The 22,695-nt window shown below is 43.2% G+C and overlaps 1 protein-coding gene and 1 long non-coding RNA gene across 2 annotated transcripts in view; one reads left to right on the plus strand and one right to left on the minus strand.

The window, feature by feature from the left end:
- Positions 1–22,695, plus strand: part of DENND2A (DENN domain containing 2A) — a 157,961-nt gene that overhangs the window by 37,054 nt on the left and 98,212 nt on the right. The window lies entirely within an intron of this gene.
- Positions 10,791–22,695, minus strand: part of LOC149459738 (uncharacterized) — a 57,602-nt gene continuing 45,697 nt past the window's right edge. The window contains exon 4 of the long non-coding RNA XR_016313210.1: positions 10,791–11,821. This is a non-coding gene — a long non-coding RNA (uncharacterized LOC149459738). The remainder of the gene's footprint in view (positions 11,822–22,695) is intronic.

Here is a 22,695-nt window from a genome sequence, read left to right on the forward strand (position 1 = left end):
TCTATTCAGATAGGGAGAGAATACAAATAGCAGCACACACAGCTATACCGTAGCAATATTGCTGCATGATTTTAACTCAGACTCAGATTCTTGTAAATGCCAGTTCCAGACGGGCTGTCCTAAGGCCCCATGCACAACACTGGTACATGGGACTCTGGCATTTAGGTACAGGTGGAGGGCACAGTTGCCCTTTCTACCCCCACTGCTGGCAGCCTGTCAAACTCTACAAGAGGTTGACTGCTGCTGATGATTAAAGGGGCACCTAGCGGTACTTACGTTTAGCGCAGCATGCACCCAGGGATGAATGTCTGGAAGACAAGAAGTCTGCATTCCCAGCATTTGTCCCTGGGCCCATACTGCCCTAAATGTAAGTACCGCTAGGTGCAATGTTCAGCCCCATCCAGCCATAGCAGCTGTCAACCTCTCATAGAATTTGACAGCCTGGCAGCTGTGAGGCTGTAATTGTGCCCATAGCTAAACGCCCAAACCCCATGCATTGAGGCTAAACACCCAGTGTGCATGGGGCCTTAAAGAGTATCTTTTGCCACCATTTTGTTTTACATTTTGGATAGAGCAGGGAATGCTTAGTAGGTCTATTAGGTCTTTTTGTTGCTGTCTGTTCCCCATTTGGGATATTTTCTCTACCTTTTTGTCCCGATGGCACAGCAGCAAGAGAAAATCTCTCCAAAGTGAGGGGAAATTCCCTCTTAGGCATTTGTCACCAGAAAAGGTGTCCCCATTGGAAGATTTTCCCTCACCTCTTGTTCTGAATACAACTGTAACCAGCACTTTCTCACCAAGACACATAGAAAGGACAAATGAAAAGGATAAATGTTCCCAGCAGGGAAACAGAACAAAATCAAACGAATCAGACCAGAACAGGCTAAATTTTTGGGCCTTATTCACATGGGCCGTTCAAAAGCACACGCCTATGTTTACCCCCACGGGGATGCACAGGTGTTCAATGCATCCACTTTCAGGCACTCCTACTGATGTTAAGTCCTAATGCACACTGGACGTTTTTACAGCGGCTGTTTTTGGCTTTTGATGTGTTTTTCTACAGCCAGTAAACCCCCCAGCATGTTATCCTATGTGTCCATGCACACATAGACTGTAATCAACATTTTTTGGCTGGAAAAAAACCTCAGGACTAGTGGGTTTCTAGAGGAGTTTTTTAGCTGGAAAAACGCTCTAACCCTGAAAAACGCAGTTAAAATGCAGCAAACTGGCGTTTTTGGACTTTTTTGACTAAAAAAAATATTTATTTTGGTAAAAAAATGCTAAAAAATGCAAGTGCGGGAAAACGCCGCTAAACGCTAATGCAAAAATGCAAAAAAAGCTGAAAAACTCACATTTTTAACATGACTTTACACAGCTAATGTTACCAGCATTATCAAAACGTCCCTTGTGCATGAGGGCTATTTGAGATGCAGACGCTGTTCCCAATCTGACAATCGTGTGGGTGCATGGCTCGAATGTACACTCTCTGCCAGGGGCAGACTGACAACTCATGGGGGCCCGGGCAATAGGGGATCATGGGGCCCCTGTGTCCTTGCCCAGACTCAAAAAAATCCTATAAAAAGGTACCAGGGGCATTTCATGGGGCCCCCTACTGACCCCGGGCCCTCGGGCAGTGCCTGAGTGCTCGAATGGTCAGTCCGCCCCTGCTTCCTGCATTCAGGGCTCATGAACAGGCACAGAAGTAAGATTAGGAGCAGCGTCTGTGTCCATGCAGCCACTGCATTGCAATGGACAACAATGAAACTGCCTGCACAGGGGTTGCACGGAACACCTGTGCATCCCCATGGGGGTAAATATTTATTTATTTCATGTACTTCTATAGCACCGTCAATTTACGCAGCGCTTTACATATATATTGTACATCCACATCAGTTCCTAACCCTCAAGGGGAGTATAATCTAAGGTCCCTAATTTACATTCATATACTAGGGCCAATTTAGACAGGATCCAATTAACCTGCCAGCATGTCTTTGGAGTGTGGAAGGAAACCAGAGTACCTGGAGGAAACCCACGCAGGCACAGGGAGAACAGGCAAACTCCAGGCAGGAGGTGCCATGGCTGGGATTTGAACCAACAACCCTAGTACTGCCAGGCAGAAGTGCTAACCATTTAGCCACTGTGCTGCCAATATGGCTGTCCATGGACATATACTTTAGTACGTCCCGTATGAAAGTGGATTAATTGGCCAGGTTTTCTGCACTGCAGTGATTTGCTTTAGAATTCTTCCACTCCAGACAGTGCACATGACAGTAATAATGTCCAAAAGGCAGTAACCGGTAACAACCATCAGTTTTACCAAGGTCAGAGTAGGGGAAGATAAAGTCTGATTGATTACTGCGGTTTACCACATCTAATAAGTGTGTAGTGGTTTGTCCTTCACTGAAAGGGTTTTTGCTATTCTAAAATTGCCAAGGGGTCCATTTTTGTGGCCAGTTCATATGCAAGCAGTGTTTATCAGAGTTCACTGTCTGTATATGTGGGAGAGACCATCTGTCTGTATACCCCAGCCAAGCAGCCACAGCAGAAATCCGGCTGTGTATATGCTTTTTGGTTGGAGGCAGCAATGTCCCAGCAGGGGGAAGGGGGGATGATCTCATTGTAGGATATGGAAAAAATCTTTACAAATAACGTAATGTAAAGGATTGAACTTGGAATTTTCTCCAGAAAGTTAGTATTTATTTGGGAGTTTCTGCAGACCAGAACTGGAGGCTCACATTAAAAGTCACTGTATTACAAAAGAAAGAGCTGAAGTGGAACTTTAGTCAGAAAATTACGTCCTGCTAGATCACTTCAGCTGGCCCCTTTTGTAGGTAAAGCTATGTAAAACTTTACAAATAAGGGTCTATACTGTTTAAAATCTAGTAAGACACTGTCTCGCCCTGCTATGCACATGCTCAGTTGCTCTCTATTTTTTAGAACTATGCCGAAAATCAGAGCCTAGAGGCTAATCTGCTGCCTAAGGATTTACTGCTGCTCAGGGGCTCTGGGCTTTAGAAAAATGGCAGAGTCTGGCAAGAAAAAAGTGGAGCAATACTGGAGGCAATTTACAACACACACTAACTCTGGTAGCATAATTGTTAATGTGGAATGTTTCTGCTAAAGAATAATATTTTTATCAAGTTGCTATGTGTAAAGTTCCGCTTCAAGTTGGTGATACACTAGTAGAATTTAAAGCGGTGTTCCACCCAAAAGGGGAAGTTCCGCTTTAAGGACTGCTCCCCCGCTCTCCATTAAGGATTGGCACCTTTGGGGGGCGGGGTGGTTGGGTACCCGAATATGACAGGTACCCGCTCCTACTTCCGGTCCGATCGCCTAGGTGATCGGAAGCGGAAGGTGTTCTCCCTCCCTCTCTGTAGTCTTTTGGGGCACGTGACAGGTCCCAGAAGTCTACAGGACCATTCATAAAGCGCAGCACTACTCGCGCATGTGCAGTGGGTACCCGGCTGTGAAGCCGCAAGCTATCACAGCCAGGTGCCCACACTGAAGATGCCGGTCTCCAGGAATACAGGACGGACGGTGAAACGGGCTGTGGGGGACACACTGCGGACCAAGGGACAGGTAAGTGGCTGTTTTTTAAAAGTCAGCAGCTACAGTTTTTGTAGCTGCTGACTTTAATTTTTTGACAGGGTGAGTGGAACTCCGCTTTAATTCAAATTTTTTGTTTTAAGAACATTCGTCTGATTTTATAATTGTTAGTGGGATCAAATTGATGTTTGTTTTTGACCACAGTGAGGAAATCATTTCAAAGGAGTAGGATGACATTTTTTTCTTGAACAAATGATTTTCTAATAGTGTATGTGGTTTTTGTTTGTAAAAGTCCAATCACTCCAAAATCGAATGTTGAAAGCAAACAAAATTTTGAAGTACTTTCAAATGACATTTGTCAAGTCCTGGAAAGTATTGAGAATTTTAGTACAACTAAAGTATGGTCAGCTTTAGTTTGTTAACAAAAGGGGGGATACCGCATGCACATGGGCCTACAATACTGTGCATTCAGATCTGTCATTTATATGGATGTGAATGCCACAGTATTATATGCTATGGGCCCATTCACACTGCTCAATTTTGGTCCATATTGGTTAGCTACATTACTCAAAACTAGAAAAATGAGCAATCATGGTCTGATTTGGACTGCATGTTATACTGTTATCACTGGTCATAAATTGACCCTGTGCCAATTCTGCTGCCTAGTGAATTTAGGTCCGATGTGTAAACATTAACAATGTGTAAGCAGCGGCGGCAATACAGGAATTCCATTGGCCTTTTGCAGCTGCTGCATGAATGACTTACTCAGGGGAGGTCTACACATTAGTGTGTCAGCAGTGGTGCACAAAATGTTTGTATCTCAGCTCATACAGATATAAGCAGATGTATGCGCATACAGTATGAGCTCAGATGCAGTACAGGCAACATTTTGTGCAGGATCTTGCTGCTGACAAAATCCTGCTGAAATCAATATGACTATGTGCGTGAAACCTTAAATAAAAGTATGTAGGCAAAGGACACCTCCATTTATGCAGACCACAAAGCGATAAAATTCCAAACATTCTCTATCCTTGCTTTAATGTTCACCTTCAGACAGTTTTTAGTTTTTAATAAAAAAAGAAGGTGCATCTTTTTATTGCTGTCTATGTCCCTGTGTCTCATTTTCTGTCCCTGGGACACTAGGTGGTAGGAAGGAATTCCCCTGAAGTGAAGGGGAATCCCACCTTTGACAGTTGTCACCAGTAGAGGTGTCCCAAGACCCTTTCCCTAGTGGGGACTGAGACAATTAAAAAACAACCATGTAAACATATCCACTCTATCCAAAAATAAAAAAACAACAACTTTGGGCTTGATCTTCACTTTAAAGGGATTGTAAAGCTTCACATTTAATAAAATAGTAAACATATCATGCTTAGCTGCTCTTTGCAATGGTTTTGCACAGCCTCCTCTTCTGGTGTCTACTGCTGGTGCTCCTGGCTCTTCTTCCCCTCTCAGTGCCCCAATAGGAAGCTGCTGGATCCTGAACCGGGCTATTTGTGTCTATTCAGACACACAAGCTGACTTGGCCCCACCCTTGCTCTCTGCTCACAGGTTCTGACTGACAGCAATAGTAGCCAATTGCGCCTGCTGCTCTCAGCCATGCTTTGGGGAGCCAGGAGAGGGAAGAGGAGCTGCTGCAGATGTGCACAGTGCTGGATAGATATCAGGCTTGGGTATTTGTGGGGTAAAGGGGGGGGGGCTGCAGGGAAGCTACTATTAAAAGGGTTTTTTTTACCTTAAAGTGTTCTGAAATGAAGTATGAATAAAGCATATCCCTCTGTAGTGTGTACTTGTCTCAATCCAGACCAATGGGTGTTATTTCTGTCTGCTGCCCCATTCCTCTGCTATCTGCATGAGTCACTTTCGACATTTCCAGGTGCCAAGAGGTAAATAGGCCACAGGGGAAGGAGATCCTGCACCCAGCCTGTGATTGACATCCTCAACTCTGTTCCTGTATGCTGTGTGAAATGGGGTGTGTCCGTTCCCTCCAATCAGCTCTCAGAGCTCTCCTCACTGAGCTCTGTGGAGCTCGCAGCTCCTCACACCCTGCTTTAAGACCTCAAAAATGCTGTGTGAATTCTGAACTTTGAAGGACTGTAGAGGAAGGAAGACTGCAGATAAACAGGTACAACTTATGTAGGAAGATTTGTTTTATCTCTTTGTTTACTTTGAAGGGTTTACAACCAGTTTAATACAGAGAATGCATTAAGCTAAAAAAAAGAAAAAAAAAAGCTTTCCCTTTACAACTTTAAATTTATTTATTCCCAGATTGTAAGCTCGAAAGAGTAGGGCCCTCTTACCCCTCGTGTGCTGTTCGTAGCTGCTGTAATGTTTCATGTATTGTCCCCCCCTCTATTGTACAGCGCTGAGCAAACCCTTTGGCGCTATATAAACTCAATGTAATGTAATAATGTAATAGGCATTTTGATAAAAACACACAACGCAGTAAGAAACAGTTAAATTCTCCCATTTATTGGGTCCTGTGGTACATTATTCCTGTCACATTCCTGATTGTGAAATTCCACAGGTGGTTTGTATTTTGGAGATTTTGATGTGGAAATCCTAGAAGTGATCGCTTCAAACATTACCCCTGAGGTTCAGCACTGGGCAGGAGAGCTGCTATAGTTTACTCCCAGTAGAAATAGGGCAATGTAGGGTGAGCAAAGTATATTTCTTGGATCATCTGTTTGAATCAAAGCCATAGACTGTAACCAAATAGCAATTGTCTTGACCCTGTCGTGTGAAGCATGTAATACAGTAACCAAACTATTAAAATAATTTCCAGGGACTGTGATTGAACAGTAATATCTTTCCAGTTCTACCAAAAAGTGCCTCCTCTAGCCTGAATTAGACAGAAGAATCTCTTCTGTGCCCCTCTCTGATTTTGCTTCACTTTTTTACTAGAGCCATCTTTGCTTGATTTCATGGGTAAGGCAGCTCCACCATCCGGCACTCCACTCAGAAATCCAATGAGAGTGCCTTTACTAGCCACTGAGGCACCCCTATCAGACAGTGAAATATCATCTGTCCCGCCCTAATGCAGTACGTGTTTATGCAGGACACGTGTTAATGCATGTACTGTACATTTACTGCACAGCAGTGAACCAGGCTGGTGTGAATGGGTCCTTAAAGGGACTTTCACATCCGCTCATTTTATTGTGGTGCATTTCCGCACACACATTAACATCCAGTATCTTGCATGTAAATGTGTATTGTGTTCAGCCATCCCATTAATTATTTATTTATTTATTTCAGTACTTATATAGCGCTGTCAATTTACGCAGCACTTTATACATATATATTGTACATTCACATCAGTCCCTAACCCTCAAGGGGCGTACAATCTAAGGTCCCTAACATACAGTGAAGAACAGAAGTATTGAACACCCTGCGCTTTTGCAAGTTCTCCCACTTAGAAATCATGGAGGGGTCTGAAATTCACATTGTAGGCACATTCCCAATCTGAGAGACAGAATTTATAAAAAAAATTCAGGAAATCACATTGTATGATTTTTAAAGAATTTATTTGTCTTGCACTGCTGAACATAAGTATTTGAACACCTGAGAAAATCAGTGTTACTATTTGGTACAGAAGCCTTTGTTTGCAATTACAGGGACAAACGTTTCCTGTAGTTCTTGACCAGGTTTGCACACACTGCAACAGGGATTTTGGCCCACTCCTCCACACAGATCTCCTCTAGATCTGTCAGGTTTCGGAGCTGTCGCTGAGCAACACGGAGTTTCAGCTCCCTCCAAAGATGTTCTATTGGATTTAGGTGTGGAGACTGGCTGGGCCACTCCAGAACCTTGATATGCTTCTTACGGAGCCACTCCTTGGTTATCCTGGCTGTGTGCTTTGGGTCTTTGTCATGTTGGAAGACCCAGCCACGACCCATCTTCAATGCTCTGACTGAGGGAAGGAGGTTGTTGCTCTAAATCTCACAATAAATGGCCCCATTCATCCTCTCCTTAATACAGTGCAGTCGTCCTGTGCCCTTCGCAGAAAAGCACCCCCAAAGCATGATGTTGCCACCCCCATGCTTCACAGTAGGATTGGTGTTCTTGGGATGCAACTCATCCTTCTTTTTCCTCCAAACACGAGTGAAGTTTAGACCAAAAAGTTCTACTTTGGTCTCATCTGACCACATGACTTTCTCCCATGCCTCCTCTTGATCATCCAGATGGTCATTGGTAAACTTCAGACTGGCCTGGACATGTGATGACTTGAGCAGGGGAACCTTCCGTGCAATGCATGACTTGAAACTATGACGGCGTAGTGTTCTACCGACTGACCTTTGAAACTGTGGTCCCAGCTCTCTTCATGTCATTGACCAGCTCCTCCCTTGTAGTTCTGGGCTGATTCCTCACCTTTCTTATCATCAGTGATACCCCACGAGGTGAGATCTTGCATGGAGCCCCAGTCCGAGGGAGACTGACAGTCGTCTTTAGCCTCTTCCATTTTCTAACAATTGCTCCAACAGTTGATCTATTTTCACCAAGCTGCTTGGCAATTGCCCCGTAGCCCTTTCCAGCCTTGTGGAGGTCCACAACTTTGTCTCTGGTGTCTTTCGTCTTGCCCGTGGTAGTAGTTGGCTTCTGACTGACTGTGGGGTGGACAGGTGTCTTTAAAGAGCTCAGACAGGTCCTACTAAGTTAGATTAATGAGTGGAGTAGAGGTGGACTTTTTAAAGGCACAGTAACAGGTCTTTGAGAGCCAGAATTCTTGCTTTCTTAGGTGCTCAAATAATTATGTTCAGCAGTGCAAGACAAATAAATTCTTTAAAAATCATACAATGTGATTTCCTGAATTTTTTTTTTAATTCTGTCTTCTTAGAGTGGGAATGCACCTACAATGTGAATTTCAGACCCCTCCATGATTTCTAAGTGGGAGAACTTGCAAAATCGCAGGGTGTTCAAATACTTCTGTTCCTCACTGTACATTCATACATACACATATTAGGTCAATTTAGACAGGATCCAATTAACCTACCAGCATGTCTTTCGAGTGTGGGAGGAAACCAGGGTACCTGGAGGATACCCATGCAGGCACAGGGAGAACATGCAAACTCCAGGCAGGTGGTGCCGTGGCTGGGATTCGAACCAACGACAATAATACTGCCAGGCGGAAGTGCAAACCATTAGCCACTGTGCTAACGTTTTATTAAATTTTTCAGCAAAATACAAAGAAAAGTCTAACAAAGGATTGTAGCCATACAGAAGCACAATCTAGTTTACAATCTTATTATCTGAGAATGTTGGATATTCTCAGATAATAAGAGACACCGCTCTCTCTTGGTTCTCGTCCTATCTATCCCAACGCTCCTTCAGCGTTTCCTACAACGGCGCCACCTCCTCTTCCCTCCCCCTCTCTGTTGGGGTCCCCCAGGGCTCTGTCCTTGGACCCCTTCTCTTCTCCATCTACACCTCCTCCCTTGGCAAACTCATACACTCCCACGGCTTCAACTACCACCTCTATGCTGATGATACTCAAATCTACCTATCCACCCCTCACCTCACCCCCACATTCTCCGCCCGCATCACTCACCTCCTAAACGACATCTCTGACTGGATGTCGCTCCATTTCCTCAAACTCAACCTCTCCAAAACCGAGCTTCTCGTCTTTCCCCCTTCCCGTGCCCCCCCCCCCATCCTTTCCATCACTACCAACAACACCACCATCAATCCCGCCCAGCAAGCCAAGGTCCTTGGCGTCATTCTGGACTCAAACCTTTCCTTCCAACCTCATGTCAAATCACTCACAAATACATGCAGGCTCCACCTCCGCAACATCGCCAAAATACGCTCCTTCCTTACCCCAGACACCACTAAACTACTCGTTCACTCCCTGATTATCTCACGCCTTGACTACTGCAACTCCCTCCTCATCGGCCTACCCCAGTGCAAACTCTCCCCGCTTCAGACCATCCTGAACTCAGCTGCCAGACTCATCCACCTCACCAGCCGCTCCACCTCTGCCACCCCCCTCTGCCTCTCCCTCCACTGGCTCCCCATTGCCCAACGCATTAAATTCAAACTGCTCACTCTGACCTATAAAGCCATTCACAACACTGCCCCTAACTACCTCACCGACCTGATTCCCAAGTACCACCCTACCCGTACCCTTCGCTCTTCACAGGACCTCCTTCTATCTTGCTCCCTGGTCTCCTCCTCCCACGCACGACTGCAAGACTTCTCCAGGTCCTCCCCCATCCTCTGGAACTCACTACCCCAATCCATCAGACTGTCACCTTCCCTCCTCACCTTCAGGCGCTCCCTGAAAACCCACCTCTTCAGGGAAGCCTACCCCACCCTCACCTAACAGCCGCTGCCCTTCCCTCCTCCTACCACTCCATCCCCCACAGCCATTTCCTCCTGTACCTCTACCCCCTCCCTCCTAGATTGTAAGCTCGAAAGAGTAGGGCCCTCTTACCCCTTGTGTGCTGTTTGATGTTACTGTACTGTTTCATGTATTGTCCCCCCTCTATTGTACAGCGCTGAGCAAACCCTTTGGCGCTATATAAACTCGATAAATAAATAAATAAATAAATATTCATATAATTACTTTAAACTAGCCTACAGCCAATCCGATTAATGAATTAACTATCCATGTGATAGAGCCGGTATAGGTAAACAAATTGACTATCCTATTCATTTTTAATTAGCTTCCAAAACATGAAAATGGAGCAAAAGCCAGACCTGCCCCTTTTTTATATGCAGCATGTCACAATGTATGTCCCTTGTACCTTCTGTACAGTATGTTAGGGTGCCAATGTAAATAAAAGACATTGCAATGTGCCACACCATGTGCCTGTGTTACCATGCGCTACAGTAAAATGCTGTACAGTATGCATTTTATCGCATGTCACTGCAGTGCCTGAGTATGCAGGGGCCTACAATCAGGTACACTTTAAGCACCATGAATCACTATAGAGCAAATCAGACAAGTTTAAAGATGGAATATCGAAACTTTTTTTTTTTTAGGAAAAGTATTAAAAACATCTCAACTTATTTTATATATATGCAGAAATCAAGTGGAATCAGAAATAAAACAAATATACTCCAAAGACATGCTGGTAGCTGAATTGGCTCCTGTCTAAATTGGCCCTACTATGTGTATGTATGAATGTGAGTTAGGGACCTTAGATTGTACGCCCCTTGAGGGTTAGGGACTGATGTGAATGTACAATATATATGTATAGCAATGCGTAAATTGACGGCGCTATATAAGTACCTGAAATAAATAAATAAATATACCCTTTTCAATTTACTGATAAGGTAATTGCTTTCTGCATACAGATGTCTAGAAAAGAAAGCATCCCCAGTATTCCTTTACATGTACAAGGTCCCTTGTCTGGCTCACGACTGTCCAGCAGGGATGAGCAAGGTGCATGCACATGTAAAGGGATGGTGGAGATGCCTTTTTCCTATAATATCTGCAAACACTGCAGCCTCTTCTTCCTTTTAGCACTTTTCCTTCCAATTGGTTGTTGCGGATTACTGCACATCATTGCTCTTCAAACAAGTTTATTAAATAAGCCAAGACTGTAGTGAATGGGATTCTCAGGAGCAGCTGCTACTCCGCATTTCTCACAGGCTTCTTCGAAGACGGACATTGATTGTTTATACAATTCTTGGGATCTGAGGAATGGTCTCTCTGGGAGACGCTTGTGTCCTTACAGACATCCTGGCAGTGGTCCAGACTGGGAAGCATGTTGTCATACAGTACAGAAGTTGGGGGGGTGAGGAAGAGAAGGGGTGTTATAGAGATGGGGGCCCAGTCCACAGAACGCAATGCAAGAGATCGTTCTAATTAGGGTTTCCATGACATTTCTGGACTAAAGGAAGCTGATGAGAAACGGCTGCTGCCGTGTGCTACGTGACATATGTATCTCATTAACCTTACAGATGCTGTGCATCGACTTCCATAGTATAGCTGCAGTTCCTATAGCATTCTTATGAATGATCCTTCTACACTTCCTGTAAACAAAATGGCTATACTCCTGCCAATGTAAGCCTGCAGATTACCATGCTGCCCAGCTAGAGTTGTAATTTCCAAAACTGAATGATCAACACATCTTCTGCTAGGATCCCTTCTTTTATAGAAAACATTTGTAGGTTGTACTGGTCCTGAGTTGGCTTAGAATACTGTTAAAGATTACAAGTGGTGACTTCTAGAGTGTAATACCTGTATAGGGAAATTATGCCTCTTTGCATCTACAGTCTATAGGCACAGGTTTGCTGCACCTGATGGTAAATCCAACTCCCTGTGCAGGTTCTGCAATGAGAAATAAAATCATCATAAACTTGTCAAATTTCTCAAAATATATTATATGCTAAGGTTTTTGAACATCTGACCATCACATCTAAATGACAATTGGACATCCCATTCAAAACGTTTGGGCATTATTGTGGGTCCCCCCTCCTTTTGGCTTTAGCGGCCTCCACTCTCCTGGGAAGGCTTTCCACAAGATTGTGGAGTTCGTCTGTGGGAAGTTGTGCTCATATATGATGTTGTAGTGATGTTGGATAAGAAGACCTTGCTTACAGCTGGCATTTCAGATTATCCCAAAGGTGTTCATTAGGGTTGAGGTCAGGCCTATGTGCAGTCCACTCAAGTTCCTTCACTCCAACTCCAAAATCATGCCTTTATGGAGCTGGCTTGATACACAGGGGTCCAGTGGAAGAGAAAATGGTCTTCACCAAACTACCACACATTTGTGGAAGTACACAGCTGTCTAAAATGTTGTATGCTGCAGCATTAAATGCAACCTTCACTGTAGACACCTGAGCTCAATAATTTAGAAAGGTGTCCACATACTTTGGTCATATAGTAAGTGTGATGATCAGTTGTCCACAAACTTTTGGCCATATAGTTCATATATATTATATCTATAATTCAGAGATAAGTGTGAATGAATGTTTGCCCCAGCATATCCGTGTGTTCGTCATTTCTTGTTATCCTCAGGGTTAGTTCCTCTGCCTAACGGTGAGAATATACATCACATCCTGTGCGTAGTGAAAGTAACAATTGGAGGTCACCAGCCAAGGACTTTTGTGATGCCTGTAAGACAAATACAATCTATAGAACATCTAAACATGGACTATATTTGTCAACATGTCTCACGTAATAGCTGTCTAAATCTCCTTATATATTCAAATTTGCTCTGGAAAATGACTTTAAAGAATGATTTGAAGATCGAAAGTCTAAGGGCCTGTGTTGGCCAGAATTTCTTCTCATCAAACAGGCTTTGCATTCCCATACAAGTCTTTGTAAATGCGAAACCCACTTGAGACTGATCAAATGCCGTCCAGAAAGAGATCAACTGCAGGTCAAATGCATCTGTCATCACTTTTACACGATCTTAAAAACATCTCAAACTGATGAACTGATGCCATCGACAGGAGCCTAAAGCCCATTGACAAGGCCCTTAACTCCTTGGCGCTGAGCATATATATCATAGCAAATATGCGGCCTCTTAGTGGCTGGGCCTTGGTGCTGAAGGGCCGCATATCTGTGTACCCAATGTAAACAAAACATGTGCCAAAAGTGCGCGCCCTGCTCGCTCCCAACACATTTACCACTGCCTCACGGAAGGGTCCCGATTGCAACTTGCAGTTGGGACCTTTTCCAATCATGTGACCACCATGACAGCCAATCACATTAGCGGTCACATGACCCTAAACCCACCTCCCAAAGGGCTGGGAGGTGCCAGCGCCAAGGGGTTGAAGCTGGACTCCAGCCTTCCCTCCTGTCTTGCAAAGTTATACAGGCTTCTCTGCTGTACTGAATTTATTTACTCTGATTTTACTGCACACCATGAGCTTCTCATAATGTACATTAGAAGCTGCAGCGAATCAGATATAGCCCACCTCATTTCCTGGCTGGAGGACATTTAACATCAGGGAAGAGACCCATTGTCCTCATCCTCATCAACATAGAAAGGTGCTTTGCCAGGAGGGCACACACTTGTAACCTCTTCCACCCTTTCCTGGTCAGCCAGACTGCATGCTTGGGTAAGGGTCTGGTATAGATTTGGAGAGGGGGGGGAGAAGTAGGTGAATCACACTTTTTTATGACTGGTTTCCCCTCTTAAAATTCATACCAGACCTGAGGGGTCTGGTATTCAATTTTGGGGACCCCATGACTTTTTTTTGTATGTGTGGAGTACCCTATTAATATCTATATTAGACGCACATCTCGGATAAGGGTCTGCTATAGATGAAGAGAATCCCCAGCAGCTTTGTTTACAAAAAGACTGAAGCTTTCAATTACCTGTAATTTAAATGAAAATGTTTTTTGTAAATGTCTGCTTTGCTGCAGTACATTATATACATCATAAAGATGCACCACAGGCAGGTTAAGGACATGCCTAAATCCTGACATCCTGGCATGTCATTAAAGGAATTTGCATTCTTAATGTTTCACTTTAAGCATTATTATCGCTGCTCCCTGCCAAACAAAATTTTTACAAATGTATTTTTACTTTAGTATACAGTATGTTCCCCAGTGCAGTGCCGAGCCTACCCCCCTCCTCGGATGCCAATGCCATTAGTTTTACAATCTCTTGTCTGTTAGCCTTTATTAGCATTATTAAAATCATAACTGCTGCAGTTATTTTCATTTGTTTCCCCAGGGCAGTGCCCAGCTCCCCATGTCATTTATTTGACAATTCCTTGCCTATTAGCTTAGAAAATGGTCATTATTGGTTTTTACCATTTGGCTCCCTTTGACTGCTTTGGGGTTAGGATTTGGCACGCAAACCTCAATAAAGTTCAACGAACCTGCCTCAAACTGAATCCAGGTACCTTTGGATTGTCCATAGTCACTGGGTCTAAAATAAGGTTTGTAATGAAAACAGAAAGCCTTTATTTAAAAATCAAATTAGATTGTTGATTAGAGAAGGCAGAATAAATGTAGATATCAAACTGATTGGTGAGAGTGGACTATTACAGGCAATTAATGCATGAGATGCAGGGATAGACTCCCATTGCTGTTTTTTGTTGTTTGTTTTTGGCCTGTTAAAGACTTTTTTGTCTACAGCCAGCGGTTTGAATCTTGGCCGGTTTGAATCTCGGCCAGTTCAGCAGGGATTGGCTGAGATTTAAACCATGTATGGGCAGGCTGAATGTTCCCAAGTTGATAGATTCATCAACTTGGGTACAACCAGCCTGTCAGATCTTACATATGATTATTGCTAGCAGCTATTATAGCCACAAGCAGTAATCAGTGTGCTCTCCCGGCAGAGAAGACTCCCACTGCCAGGAGCACATGATGGCTCCACATGAGGAATTCCTCCATCAACACTGACTGTGGTGATGGGGGGATTGAGCGATTTTCTTTCTTGCAACCCATGGTTGCAGGAAAGAACGTTGCTCCATCTATGGCCGACTTTAAGGTTCTAGAAGGCTTTTTATTCAAGGGCTAAAGACTGTATTGAAAAATCCTATTGACACGTCCCTCCAATAGGAGACCTATTATTATATTTATCTTCCTGGTGACCCTTGTCTCCTGCATTCCCTCTGTTCTCTTCTGGTCATGTGTTGTGGCCTTCATCTGACTCTTCAGCATTTGACCCTTCCAGAAGTGTCCGGTGTTCCTTTTTAAGATCCCTACATTACTTCTATATCTGAGTATACACACATAGTTTGTTTCATTCAGCTGATTATAATACTCTTGCTGCCATTTTTGGGCGACTGACAGTGTCTCTTTAATAGCTTGATTTTATTTTTTGGATGCAGTGTTAAGGGGGATTTAATAGATATATGTCTAGAATTCTGATTTGATGTAAAAAGCCAGTTTAATGCAAAGAGCACTAGCTTTTTTTTTTTTTTTTTTTTTTTTTTTTAGCAAGAGTGAGCTTTCATACTAACATTTCCACATGTAAAAATTGCAAAGCTGTTTGGAAAATCTATTTTTTTTTATGGAAAGGAATGGCAGATCGGTTTACAGTATGAGAAAGTTTTAGAAAGTGGGGTGGGGGTTGAGACAGACAAGACAACTATTGCTCATTGCAGGCACAGAGCTAAACAAATAATTTGTTCTGTCCCATGGTGACCTCTTCCCTCTACAGTGATGGCCCTTCAAAGATCAGGTTCTGCCCTCAAAACAAAGATCCCTTTCCGCTTACGTGTAGAGCAGAACATACACATTTGAAATTAAACATATATAGGCAGAGACAGGAAATTGGAGCGTTGCTGACTGTTAAGTTAGAAGGATAGCGTTTTTAAAAAGTGGAAAATTTAATTTGGCTCTTAGCAGATAATGACTTGGAAAAAACGGATTCAGTGATGTAATCAACCTTCTATAAAAAGCATCAAAATCAAATCAAACCTTTATCGGCATTTACACTCCAAATGTGTTCCGTTAACTTGAAAAGATTTGTCAAACATTAGATATACATCCAAGCAAGACTGGAATTAATCCAGCACCAATGAGATGAAATTGAGTGGATTTTTTTTTCATGTTATTTTTCCAGGGTCACTGATATGCCCTGGCACCTGCAGGACTGGTCTCAGGTCACCACCCAAGTGCCCCAGGCCTTAGGCCTGCAGAAATGACCTCCTAGGGTGGAACAAAGCACTGTACACGGGTATTGTTCACTGACATGTCACAATATATAATTGTTCATAAAATGAACGTTTCGTAGTTAAAGTGAATCTGTGCATCGCTCATGCAGGAATGCTAGTGAGATTAGTAAAATCATAGATTTATAAATCTGCAATATATGTTAACATTATTTTAAAGAGGCTGTGACAAGATTAAAGTAAAAGTATATTTAAAAGATAAAAGCCCCCCCCCCCCCCAACACACTGAATGGCACTGATGTATGATGTGTGAGTACTGTTTAGTATGCTTATAATCTGAAATGGGGTGAAAGACGCTGATCACATGACTGGATGACTGGAGTCCTGCCATACAGTCAACTGGTGCTTTTCCCTTGCCCAGTGCACAGTCACCCATTGTGTCCATGTGATTAAAGTGGAGCTCAACTGTATCTGAGCACCACAAACTGAAAATGCTATTTAATTAAATTTTACTATTCAATGCAAATTCACCTATCCATCCATGTCTCCATGTTTTATTTTGTTGAGAAATCACTTTGAAAAACACCCCACTAGCATTTTAAGCCATGGCCATCTTGAGTAAGGGCAGATGATTCATGTATCATATACTTCCTGGAATCCATTTGCCCCTAGCTCAGGTATGCAGACAGGAGGGAAAGTCCTCCACATTAAAAAGGAAAAAAAGGCTCATGAAGACTCTTGGGATGTATGACATCATTTTAGCCTAGGCCAGATACTAGGAAGTAACTGAAACAATATAAAAAAGTTTAAACAAGTAAACATAATATACCTTCCTATCTGTTTACTAAGGCTAGCAGCATAAGGATTAAAAATAGTTGTATATTAACCAGTTCCCGCCCAGCCTATAGGAGGATGACAAATATTTATTGATCCGGGTGGATGTCATACGGCGTGGGGCTGCACTGCGGCGAGATCTGTCACTGATTGTGTCCATAGGACTCAGCCAATGACCAATCTGTATACTGGCCCATTGCCAGTACCATGTGACTGCTGTGACCAATCACAGCAGATCACATGACAATTTTAAAACAATGGATGGCTTCCTTTCATGCCATCCATTGTATACAATTGTTTTGTTAGCTGCGATTGGTCACAGTGATCACATGTACAGACTGGGTCAATCACAGCCCATCAGTGTCACGTGATTAGCTGTGGCCAATCACAGCCCATCAGTGTCATGTGATTAGTTGTGGCCAATCACAGCTAATCACAACAAAAAACACTGAATTAATCAATTTCATTCAGTTCAATGCTTGCCTCTAGCAGTAAAATTCACTGCTATAGGCAATCATAATGTGTAAAAATAATACTGATCACTTCCTCAGAGTAGTACAATGGGGTAATTTGGGTTATTTTCACCAAAGAAATGTAGCAGAAGCCTAAAATTATGCAGAACAATTATTTGTTTGAAAAAGTTTATAACAGAAACAAAAAACTTGAGTTTTTTTTCAAAATGTTTGGTCTTTTTTGTTTATTTAGCAAAAAAATAAAAAACCCATTGGTGAATAAATTCCACCAAAAGAAACCTCTATTTGTGTGAAAACAAATTATAAAAATGTAGTTTGGGTATAGTGTTGCATGACCGTGCAATTGTCATTCAAACTATGAAAGTTGGCCTGGTCAGGAAGGGGTAAAAGTGCCATGTATTGAAGAGGTTAAGAGAATTTAGTTCTGCTTTAAAGGTCAATTCACAGCAGAATGTGGTGTGGGAAACCCGCGTTTTGTGCACGCTTCCTGCGTTCAAAATGCAATGCACTTGCGATCTTCAGTGGGTGTCAGTGTTAACAACACCCTAAACACAGATCACAAATGCAGTGTGTTTGCCTGCATCAGATTGCATGGTACAATAGTACAATGCGTTACAGATCCTATGCAGTTTCTAAAGTAGTGCATGCAGTACTTTTAGTGCGGTGTGGTGCGATATCAGCTCATTCAAATGAATAGGCAGGAATTTCACTGCAGCCGAATTGCATATGAAAAGCACAGGAACACATAGCACATTCCTGTGCAATTCATGGTGTGAACCAGCCCTAAGGCTTGGTTCACATATGTGCGGGTGGTGCCGCTGCGATCTGCACGAAAATCCGTGCAGCCGCACCATCCGCACAGAGAAATGCAAACTCGCGGACGGGTGCCATTAATTCTAATGGCAAGCCGCCCGCACTGGAAAATGCAACTGTACTGGGAACCAAGGTTCCTGTGCAGGCTGTGGTTTCAGAAGAAGTGCAGGGACTTCTCTGAGTGTCACGGGGCATAGAAGTGCATTCAAATGAATGGGCTCTCGTGCCCACGCAAAATGTGGACCACATGGCCGCATATACGTGAACCAGGGCTGAAAAGGTTCTGCCAGGGGGACATACCAGCAATAGGAAGAAGGGTCAGCCGCACACCGGAGGATAGATGAATATAGTGTATATTTATTGATCCATAGGACACACAAAACACCACCAGGACATGAATACAGGACCTGTTAACGCGTTTCACACGATCTCGTGCTAAATCATAACCAGGGGGACATACCAGCTCAGGCCTTTTGTCTTGAATTATGACTTTGCTTGTATACACCAGGCCACCCCACTATGTTAGACCCTCTAGCCACTGCAAACTTGGCATTCTAGAAACACCTAACCCTGAGCACAGGATTCTGGGGGTCAGGAGATCTTAAGTCTGCCCACCAAAATTTCTCATCAAACCATTATTACAAACAAATGAAATTACCCCTTTCTCTACCTGTACTGCATGTTATAAGAAGAACTCTTTCAGAGAATGAGATGTTTGTCCAGCACAGAATGAATGACAAGAGGCTGCAGTCCTGTCAAAAGCACAGCAGAATCCCTGCTCAGGCTGACCACAAGTGAATCATGTGAACTTTCAGATTAAAGTGGAGTAGAATTTCTAAATTAGCACAGATGCAATAATTGCTGGATAGCGGCAGCAGTCCATTGATTGATTTTATGTTAGTCCAATTTGCTTGAGGTGATTGTAGCCGTATTAGTGCATTTGCGACAAACAATTGAGTACTGTCCGTGATACTTTTTTTATTTGCACTAACATACAATTTTGAGGACAAGCTTTCGGGGTATGTCCCCTTCTTCAAGGTCTAAGCAGTACTCAGAGTACTGCTTAGACCTTGAAGAAGGGGACATACCCCGAAAGCTTGTCCTCAAAATTGTATGTTAGTGCAAATAAAAAAAGTATCACGGACAGTACTCAGTTGTTTATGTTAGTCCAATGAAATCTGGCAATGAAATTGTTAATATGTTTTGTGGCAGAGATGTCCTGTACCCACACAGCTGGTTACACTTGTTCCAGGCAAGCTCTGCCTGGCATTTCCTTTTATCTGACCCATTGATATTCTGTGCAATGTCCCAGAGAAACATGCTTGCCAGGCCTCGGCCCCTTGCTAAGACTTCTCCCCCTAGATCAGCTGGAAGCTCTGTCTGCCCTCTGCATGGTCTCTCTAGTTCCCGTCCGCACTTTGCAGGCCAACAATACTCATTCCACAGCTTAGACAGGAGCCAGGGCAAAACAGGACGACAGCGGAATTGGAAGGGACAGACATTAAAGTGTTACTTCACCTACAACAGTAAAATCAGTCTGTATATGCAGTAAAGCATGCTTGTTATACTCACTGAGGAACCTAAGGGGTTAATCCTCTGCATTTTGTAAAAAGGCCGTTTGATCCTTTCTTCTCTGCCCCTGCTCTTCTGCAAATGTCCACGCTGATGGGACAGACTGAACCCGTAGCCCTTCTGCACATGCTCAGTTTAGTGTGTATTGCTAGAGAGTTTTTTTTTTGGGGGGGGAGTGCATGTGATGAGCACAGGGCCAGTCAGCCCTGTCCAGACAGAGGTCAGGGGTTTTGCATCCTCCTAGAGCAGAAAGAAAACTCCTCCTACAAGCTTTAGCGAGTGCTCTGCTTAAGTCACAAGACTGCTCTAACTGCTGATGAGAAAAGGTATTTAGCATTTTATATTTACTAAAATAATTGCATTGCCATGTGTGTACTGTGGGAGACCTGATATAGTAAATGCAGGGTCCTGGGTTTAGTAACACTTTAAAATGTTACTAAACTCACAACAGTAAAATCAGTCTGTATCTGCAGTAAAGCATGCTTGTTATACTCACTGTGGAACCTAAGGGGTTAATCCTCTGCATTGTGTGAAAATGCTGTTTGATCCTGACTTCTCTGATCCTCCCCTTTTTCCAGTGCCCCCTATCTCCTGATAAGACATATGGTGTGGAGTCACTCTGCATATGCTCAGTTTGGTGTGTATTGCTGGAGAGGTTTTTTTTTTTTGGGGAGAATGCATGTGATCAGCACAGGGTCAATCAGTGCTGCCCAGACAGAGTTTAGGGGTTGTGCATCCTCCTAAAGCAAAAAGAAAACTCCTACAAGCTTTAACTAGTGCTCTGCTGAACACAGATAGAAGTCACAAGATTGCTCTAACTGCTGATGAGAAAAAGTATTTATCAGTTTATATTTACTAAAATAAGTGCATTTCCATGTTGTATGACCAGATATAGTGAATGCAGGGTCCTGGGTTTAGTAACACTGTAAGTATAGTTGCAAATCTGTGCATTGTCAAAGCAATTAACATTAAATATTCAGCAAAGTCCATCATGTTTTAATTTGTGCAATATTACCCACATTGCACAAGAATTAATAATAATCCATCCCAAATATGTACAGCATTCTAAAACGTCAGTCCACCAAAAACTGATATTCCCATTTTTTTAGAGACTATAAAAATTTAGGAGCCCCTGTCACCTTGCACCCTCAGCCTCTTTAAAGCACACTCTGACCCTAAAAGTACCCCATTAATACTCCTTTCTCCATTACATCCTCTTCAAAATATCCATTGCTAAAATGTATGCACCGACAATGGCATCACCGCCCACCTCGAGCAATTGCTAGATCCCAACATTGCATCATTGAAGGAGGTCATATCTGTACCCTGAGGAATCTGGTATCTTGCAGTGACTGCAACAAAGGAAGTAATGCCAGGGGAGTGCAGTGAAGATGAATATAAGTAAATTTGGAGTGGGTTTTAAAGAGACCCTGTCATTTTGTTTTAAATGGGTAATGGTTTAGGGTTTCTTTAAGCCTGGGTTCACATATATGTGGTGTGGTATATCGCATGTGATTAGCACAGGAACCGCACTGCATTCCTGTGCAAATCACATGCAATTTGTGTGCGGTGCGATTGGAGCCATACATTTTGTATGGCTCTAATCGCACCGCACCAAAAACATGCAGTACCCTTTTTTTGGCCCGCACTAGAATCGGATCGCATGGGTATTCACACCAATGCGGTCCAAATCTGCACATCGCACCACGTTTTGCAGACCACTTTCGGGGTGTTAACTTAACATACACACCCGTAGTGGTTCACATGAACAGAGTGCGATTCTGATGTGGTGCGGAATTCGCACAGAAAGCGCTGCGAACCCCGCACCGCATCAGTGTGAACCAGGGCTTAAGCAAACACAATTTCTTCTATCTCTCAGGGTCTCTAGCATCTCTGTGCCGAGTTCCTTCTGTCGTCTGCACACCTTGTCATGCCTATTTATGAGGATCTCCCACCAACCCTAGTTGATTTTTAGTTTACTGCATATCTATACACATTGGGGGGGACTTCCCCCCACATCCCATCAAGATCCACTCTATCCAAAAATACATATTTCTGCTTTACAGCTCAGCTCCAGACAAAACTTTTTAATTTGTTTTGGATAGAGCAAGAAATTAATAGATACTCTTAAAATGCTAAAACAGAACAGGAGCATGAGACCAAAAGGTGAAAGAGCCCAAGTCACTTTAATGATTCATCATATGATCTTTATTTGATAATCTGTTATAAATTAAACCTTTCACTGCCACCAACATAAGGCATATGGCAAGCAGCAGAACAGAACCACTGAGTTAGCCAGCTCAGTATATGTTACATTAGCTGCATTCCCTTCTGCTATAGGCGCATGGTCGCTTCATTGGCCACGAACATATAGAAGAATATGGTCCCCTGGACCGTGCTGCTTAATATATAGTTGTGATTAGCAGCCATTGCAGCTGTGTGCCTGCTCACTCAAGAAGGCTGATTGCATGACCTCCTGCAATGCCACTATCCTCCCTGACCTTATGTGCCCTCCTTCTGCTCTCAACACCCCCCCCATCCATTTACAGTGGTCAGACTGGTGGCCTGGCTTCATACCAGTCTCATCAGGGGGTTTTCCATTCAAGATGTAAGCCTCCCATGTTTACTGACCTCCTTCCATTTTTGAATGAACACAGAAGTACTGAGCACTTCTGTGTTCATTCATACTGAACTGAGTCCGTAAACATGATTGGCATGTTTGCTATCTTCTTGTGAATGAACACAGAGAAGCTCAGTACTGAGAATTGCCTGTGTCCCCATTGGGGGGACTCACTCCCTCTATTTGTTCTGATGACCAGTGTAATTGACACTAAGGGAGTTAATTACTAAAGCTGGAGAATGCAAAATCTAGTTCAGCTCTGCATAGAAACCAATCAGCTTCCAGGTTTTATTGTCAAAGTTAAATTGAACA

Source organism: Staurois parvus, unplaced genomic scaffold (assembly GCF_062004578.1).
Source record: "Staurois parvus isolate SC_StPar_1 unplaced genomic scaffold, SC_StPar_1.0 ptg000249l, whole genome shotgun sequence".
Lineage (NCBI taxonomy): Eukaryota > Metazoa > Chordata > Amphibia > Anura > Ranidae > Staurois > Staurois parvus.